This window comes from Fukomys damarensis, unplaced genomic scaffold (assembly GCF_012274545.1).
Source record: "Fukomys damarensis isolate Sample0158 unplaced genomic scaffold, DMR_v1.0_HiC HiC_scaffold_27, whole genome shotgun sequence".
Lineage (NCBI taxonomy): Eukaryota > Metazoa > Chordata > Mammalia > Rodentia > Bathyergidae > Fukomys > Fukomys damarensis.
In genome coordinates, this window is record NW_022900939.1 from 19,732,425 (window position 1) to 19,738,982 (window position 6,558).

The following is a 6,558-nucleotide window of genomic DNA, read 5'->3' on the forward strand; positions in this document are numbered from 1 at the left end:
GGGTGGGGGGCCACCCTGTGTCAATTGTGCCGCACCTGCAAGTTTGACCTGGTCACCTCAGAAGCAGGCAGGTACAGCCACCTCCTGGACAGCGACCTCATGAGGGCTGCCTGAGGGTTTGGGCAGGAAGGGACAGGATCCTTCCGCTGCTGTGAAGACTATGGTTCCAGGGTAAAGTCAGGAGGGCTGACAGTGGCCAGAGGGGCTCGTCAGGGGTTTCATAATCCAGGTGAGAGGTGGCACTGGCTGTGGGGATGGAACACGAAGGAAGCCACCTGACATTTAGACCTAGGACTTGGGGACTGTCAGAGGTGAAGAGGAGGTTAGAGGAAGGTGCCCTGATGTCTCTTGTCATAGACCCGTGTGGCCCTGCTGTGGGTCCAGTCTTCACCCTACCAGCACCTAGGCTCTGCTGACCCTTGACATAGTAGGGAAGCAGCATGTGTGTGCACAAGCCTGTTTCCCTGTTCATGAGTTGATGTTTACAGCTTTCATGGGATTTTCAAAGAATCTATGACGATCAGAGGGTGAGGACCGCAGTGCAGGGGTAGAAACTCGGGCCCGGGTAAGAGGCCCTGGTTGGGATGCGTGGCACGGACTCCAGCTCGGAGCTGGATCCACGTCAATCTGAAATGAAGTCTGAGCATCTTAAGGGAATTGTTCTTCCATTTGCAAAAAATTCCATTTGTCCCCAGCCTTGATGGCCTAAAGCACCCCTCGATTATTAGCACAAAAATCAAGGATGAAGTCTCCGAGCTGCAGAAGCGGGGGTGGCGGCATCCCCCGTGGAGTGAGACTTCGAGAGTCCTCAGACCTGCCTCCTCCTGGTTGCTCAGCTTCAAGCAAGGGCACACGGCTGGGTGGTGGCCAATGCTCCTGGCTCCTGGAGACCTGGAGGGAGTGGTTTCTCTGAGCTTGCCTTCCCTTGGCAGACTGTCCCCTGGGCCAGACTGCAGCTTTTGCCACTTGTTGTCATGTGTTTACTCCAGAGCTACTGACCCAACCCAGCCCGGCCCTGCCGGAGGTCAGGGAAAGTCTCTACCACCTCTGCCCTGGCCCTGCCTTCCTCCTGGACCAATGACCCAGAAGCGCGCATGTGCCCAGATGCGAGCGCCGGTGCAGGCAAATGTGGAGATGCAGCACCGTGTAGGTTGCAGCCAGCCCCATCCCATCTACGCACCTCCCCTCGGCCCCAGGAGACTCCTGGGCCACCAATCTTCCTGGCTTCTGGGTTCCAGGTGGCGGTAGCTTTAGTAGCTGCCAGCAACGGATCAGTGCTGTGAGGGAGACCAGGGCTGGCTCCCTTCCTGCCTGGCCTCGGGAGTGTGGTGGGTCCCCAATCTGCGCAAGGCCATGGCTCTCCTGATCCGCACTACTCCCACATCTCCTCTCTCGCTGGGTTCTGCTGCTGTTGCCTCTTCCCAGCCCCAGGACAAATTCATGGGACCTTGGTACCCTTCACCATGTTCCCTACCCCCTGGGGAGGGTCATCGGCCATCACTGGATCCTGAGAGACACACATAATGTTGTAGGAACTGAGAAGAACATTCAGAATCATCTCTGTGATTCTGCAGAGCATGTGCATGTTTAATTCACTCCGCTGAACAAACTTACACTATTTTAGCCCCATTTTATAGATATGGAAACTGAGGCAGGGAGGTACCGAGGGGCGGAATCAGTATTCAGGCTCTGGGCCATAGAACAAAGAGAGGAAAGTGGGAGTCTTCTCTGAAATGTGAGGGTGGGACACTCCCCATCTTCTCCAAAATGTTGGGGGATATGCCTGGGCCTCACACAGGGATCCCAATGGGTCCACACACACACACACACACACACACACACACACACACACACACACACACACACTGGAGCCAGCTCTGCCGGGTGAGATGGTGGTGCTGACCGCTGGCCCCTCTGGGACCCAGACTTCTGGTGAATCCCAATCCTTGCCCCAGCCAGGCCTGGATCAGTGCACACACTTTGGCCCTCAAGGGCTGAGTGAGATCTGCTGAGGTATGGGTTGTCTCTGGCGGAAGCGTGATCTGGGTGTCCACAGCATCACGTCATGGTTTCCCCAGTGTTCATAAGGATAAAGGAAAGTCGGTGAGCTCAGGGGTAACAAGGCAAGAGCTAAAAATACTCTCAGTAAGTAAACAAATCGGGTCAGTGATCCCAACCCCATGAGGCAGCAATTCCGGGTGCACAAAGGCCACTGTTTATGGTAGCGGTGTGATTCTGAAGAACTCTGCCCTAGATAAAGAATGGCATGTCCTGTTGGGTAAGGCAGGAAAGATGACCCACACAGAGTCATTCACCTCCATGCCCGAGTCACCTTCTGCTGCTGGGTGCCTTCTTGGAAGCCCCGTGACTCAGGCCTCGGGGGCAGCAGGATGTCAAGATGTTGCCTGCTGGGCCCATTGGCTCACAGGAAGTGATGAGGATGAGGGCCTTTGGTGAAAGTTGGTGCTTTATGATCTGTTCCAGACAGGACAAGTGGAGCCGTTATGATGTAATTGCTCTCAGGCTATCAGCAGCTCCAACTGCTCTTACAGGGAGGCCTGGGGTCTGGGGGTCTGGGTACAGGGCTGAGGGAAGTGGGGGCAAGGGTGGGAGTCTCCATCTCAGGACCTCAGCCCGAAGTAAATGCCTCATGGTTTCAGTGGGTGGGCCCTAAGTAACCTCAGAAGGAATGCTGAGACTCTCAAAGCCTTGGTTTGTATAAAGTAGGGGCCGTAACAGAGTCTGCTTCATGTCAGACTGTTGAGAACATTCCAGAAGATTCTGTAGGACGGATGCATAGCAAAAAGCCTGGTACACAGTAGGTGCTTGGTGAGGTCACTGTAACTAGTACAGCTGTTGTTCTGCTGGCCCCGGAGGCTTTAGGTTCCAGAAGGGGAAATCAGGATGGAGCACAAAATGTCCACTGTGGGCCCTGGAAGGTTCAAGGATGCCCTGTTCTCTCTCTGTTCCTCCTCATTAGGCTGTGTAATGAGCTGCAGGTACTTCCTACTGGCAATTAGGCTCCTGTCATGGGGATCCCAGCTCTCTGGGGTAGGGCTCAGGGGCTGCCCACCTCACAGAGAGGGGACCATCCAGGTGCCAGAGGGGCTGGACACCAGAGGATGGGTCCCTGACTTCCCTCAGAGCATGGCACTGGCCTCCAAAGCTGGGCCTGGTGGAGGCTTGTGGGGGAAGAAGGGAGGAGCTGCTTTCTTTGGGGCCTCTGGCAGCAGCCCATAGGAAGGCCTAGGATGGCTTCCGGCGCAGGCGGTGGGGAGCTTCAAAAGGTCTAAAGGTTTGGCTCTGAGGCCACTAAAATGTGCTGTGATTCTCCTCAGACAAGCGAGAACCTTCATCCAAAAGCAGCAGAAGGTGGAGGACAGGGAATGTCACAGCCCTTGTTGCCCAGGTGCCTGACCCAGAGTAGGCCTCACCTTGGGTATGGCAAACTTGCAGTTAGAACCAGGCCCTCAGCCCCTACCATTATTCTGACCACCCCTCCAATTCCCACTTTTTTCCCTTTTGAGATCCAGAAAAGGTATTTATCAAGGGCAAAGTATGGCGTCCCTGTAGGTGAATCTTGGGCCAGGAGCTGGCCCTGTCCCCGGCCGACCTAGGGGAAGAGGCACACTCCTTTCCCAGCGTCTCCCTGAGCGCACACAGTAGCGCTCGATTCGGCAATTAGCGAATGTCACAACCCTCCTCCCTGAGCGGGGGCTCTTTCAGATGTCAGGTTCCTGCCAAGCTCACGTTTTGTTCTGAAACCTCTTTCCGGGGGACTCGAGGGAAATTAACATCACGCCAGCCCAGAGAAAACCCTCAGAGCTTGAGAATGTCGGTTCTCCCAGGGAGGGAATTCAGTTGAGTGCTCCATCAGCAGTGAAAGGCTAATTGGTGTGGAGTGAATTATGGAAATGGTGAAGCCAGAGTCTTTGAAACTGGTCCCTGGTTGCACACCAGGTCCACTGAGGAGCTGCAGAAGCCCCAGCCTCCATCCACCTTTTGTCCTCTCTGAGGAGTCCCCTTCTCAAATGCTGGAGGTAAAGTCACAAGTAAGCTGTGTTTAGAATGGGAGAGGGGCTCGAGCCAGAGTGCAAAGCCAACATCTCTGACATCCACTAGGTGCTTCACGTGGGCCAGGTGCTTGGAGTAGATATGCTTCCTTTAGCCCTACAACTCTGTGCTTTAAATTCTATTAGTGTTCCCATTTTACAGATAAGTTCACTGAGGCCTAGCAGCGATGGGAGACTTGCTGCAGGCCACCCAACCAGGATCTGACTCCACCTCCTGTCTTGCAGCTGATCCAGACTCCTTCCTTGCAGGCCTGTGGGAGAAGTCCTACACCTCCCTTTCCCTCCCCTGTAAAGTGTCCTTCTCATTCAGTCACGCCTGAGCCCTTAGCCCTGGATGCTGAGGCTGGGAACAGCATGGAGGACAGAGTTCCTGCCTTGAAGCTGAGGATCTCACGGACTCAGGGGGCCCGGGGCAGTCGGGGTACAGCAAGGAGTCGGGGGTGGGGCTGCCAGATGCCCTAGGGTCTGGTTAGGATGCGAATGCCGGTTGGAAGGCCTGGGGCCTGAGAGCCTGTGGCCGGTGGCCTGTTGGGCTGGGAGGGTGCTCTGGTGGCTGACATCAGGGCATCTCTGCACTGGCCTGGTGGAGACCCCGGGTGGCTATGGCTTCAGGCTCTGTGTAGAGGTGGCCCAGTGTGTTCGTGGCTTGTCTCAGGGCAGGAGACCTGGCAGCCCCAGAAGTAGGTGAGCCTGGAACGAGGGAGCTGGAATGGTTGTACTTTAGGAATGAAGCAAAGAAAGCCCAGGGAGGGAGGAGGGATCTTCCCAGGGGACCCCAGGGCAGCCGGCTTGCGGTGAGGGGATGGGAAAGGAAACGGGTCAGTTGCACCCTGACCTCTCCCAGATAAGAGTGTGGCTGAGTGCCACCCAGGGCTTCCAGTGCAGTGTGGGGAATAGCTGGTGTCACAGCATCAGCCCACCTGCCTCCCTCAGGGACAGGAGTGCTGCCTGGAGAAGGGACCCCCGCCAGCCTCAAGGAGAAGGCTGCCTGTCTTCTGCTTGGCCTCTTGTCACCACAAGATGGCGCTGGTTGTGGGGTTTTTATTTCTATTTTTGCAACTGAACTGCTAGGACCCAGGTGCACCATGTGTGCTTATCAGTGTGCCTGTGTATGCGTGCGTACGTGAGTGCGTGCGTGTGTGTGTGTGTGTGTGTGTGTGTGTGTGTGTGTGTGCCTGCTTCTGTGTGGCTGTGCCCAGCGAGCATGCAGACCCACCCACGCCTGAGTGTCCTTCAGTGCATGGTGCACACATGTGTGTTTCTGCCTGTGTGCAGGTGTACTCTGAGATGTGTGCGCCTGTGCCATGGGTGTCAGAGTCACCGCCCGCATGTTTCTGCAGAGTAGGAGGCAGTGAGATCCAACTCCTGTCCTTAGCTGCCCCTCCCCTTTTTCTCAGCCTCTACTCAGAGGCCAGTGCCCAGGAGGAAGCAGTGGTAAGGCCAGGGCCTGGTGGTGCCCACAGCCCTGCGATGTCCTCCTGCCACCCTCACCACCACACAGGCATCGACTGTCTGCTTACCTCACTCTTGGCCTCACCGTGCCAAGCCCTCGGGGGCCTGGTCTTCATGGTGTCCGCTGGGGCCCCAGACTTGGGCTTGGGACTCATTAGAGCACAACGCTGCCTGGTGACTGACTGGTCAGTGCCAGGTGCCTTAGATCAGATCAGCCTGGTCCAGGTCTGTGCACCTCTGAGTTGTCACTTTGTCCTCCCCACCGTCCCCGGAGGTAGGTCCCAGGGCCATCCCATCTTATGAGGAAGAAACTAAGGCTCAGAGAGGTTAAGTGACCCACTCCACGGAGTTGATGGCCTAGGTAAACAAATTATTCCATCAGCCTGAGTATGCTTTGATGAGGAGCTGCTCTTCTGTGTTTTGCCCCACAGGGGTACAGATCCTCTGGACCCAGGCCACAGTCCTCCTGTGCCGCTTCCTCTAGGAAGCCTCCCTCTTCCCATGCTCCTGCAGCCCAGGGTCTCCATCGAGTGGTCCTGGGTGCAGGGATCATTTAAAGACCCGTGAGCAGGAATCTAAGGGCTGGGTGACTCCCTGGGTCCTTTACGGGGGCTGAAGAATCCTTTTAGGAGCTCTGGATAGGGGTTCAGGCCCTCACTGGAACGGCCCCCATTTCAGGGGCGTCACCTGCTCTGAAGCTCGGCGTGGAGCCTCAGGTGAGAGCCTGAGAAGAGCGACAGCTGCCCAGTACTACCTGGCACCGGGCCACCTCCGCAGGGTTCCACGTTCAGCCGTCCCACTGACACTTTCATGTGCCCCTTTGCAAGCCGGGCCTTGTACCGCAGAGCCCAAACGACCCTTGCCTTGGGGTCCCAGGGAGCCCTGGCTTGGATCCTGGGAGTTCCCAAGCCAGGTTGCTTGGCCAGGCTGTCTGAACATCCAGCAGGAGGAACTCTTCAGGGGCCCTGCATCCTCATAGGCTCTCACTGTCCCTCTTTTGTGTCCTGTGTCTGGGGAAAAGCGCCCCCCCCCC

The 6,558-nt window shown here is 56.5% G+C and overlaps 1 long non-coding RNA gene across 1 annotated transcript in view; it reads left to right on the forward strand.

Moving 5' to 3' along the window:
* Window positions 1-2,929: 2,929 nt before the first annotated feature.
* Window positions 2,930-6,558, forward strand: part of LOC104870231 — a 5,043-nt gene continuing 1,414 nt past the window's right edge. Inside the window, exons 1-2 of the long non-coding RNA XR_782479.1 lie at window positions 2,930-2,999; window positions 3,961-4,040. This is a non-coding gene — a long non-coding RNA (uncharacterized LOC104870231). The remainder of the gene's footprint in view (window positions 3,000-3,960; window positions 4,041-6,558) is intronic.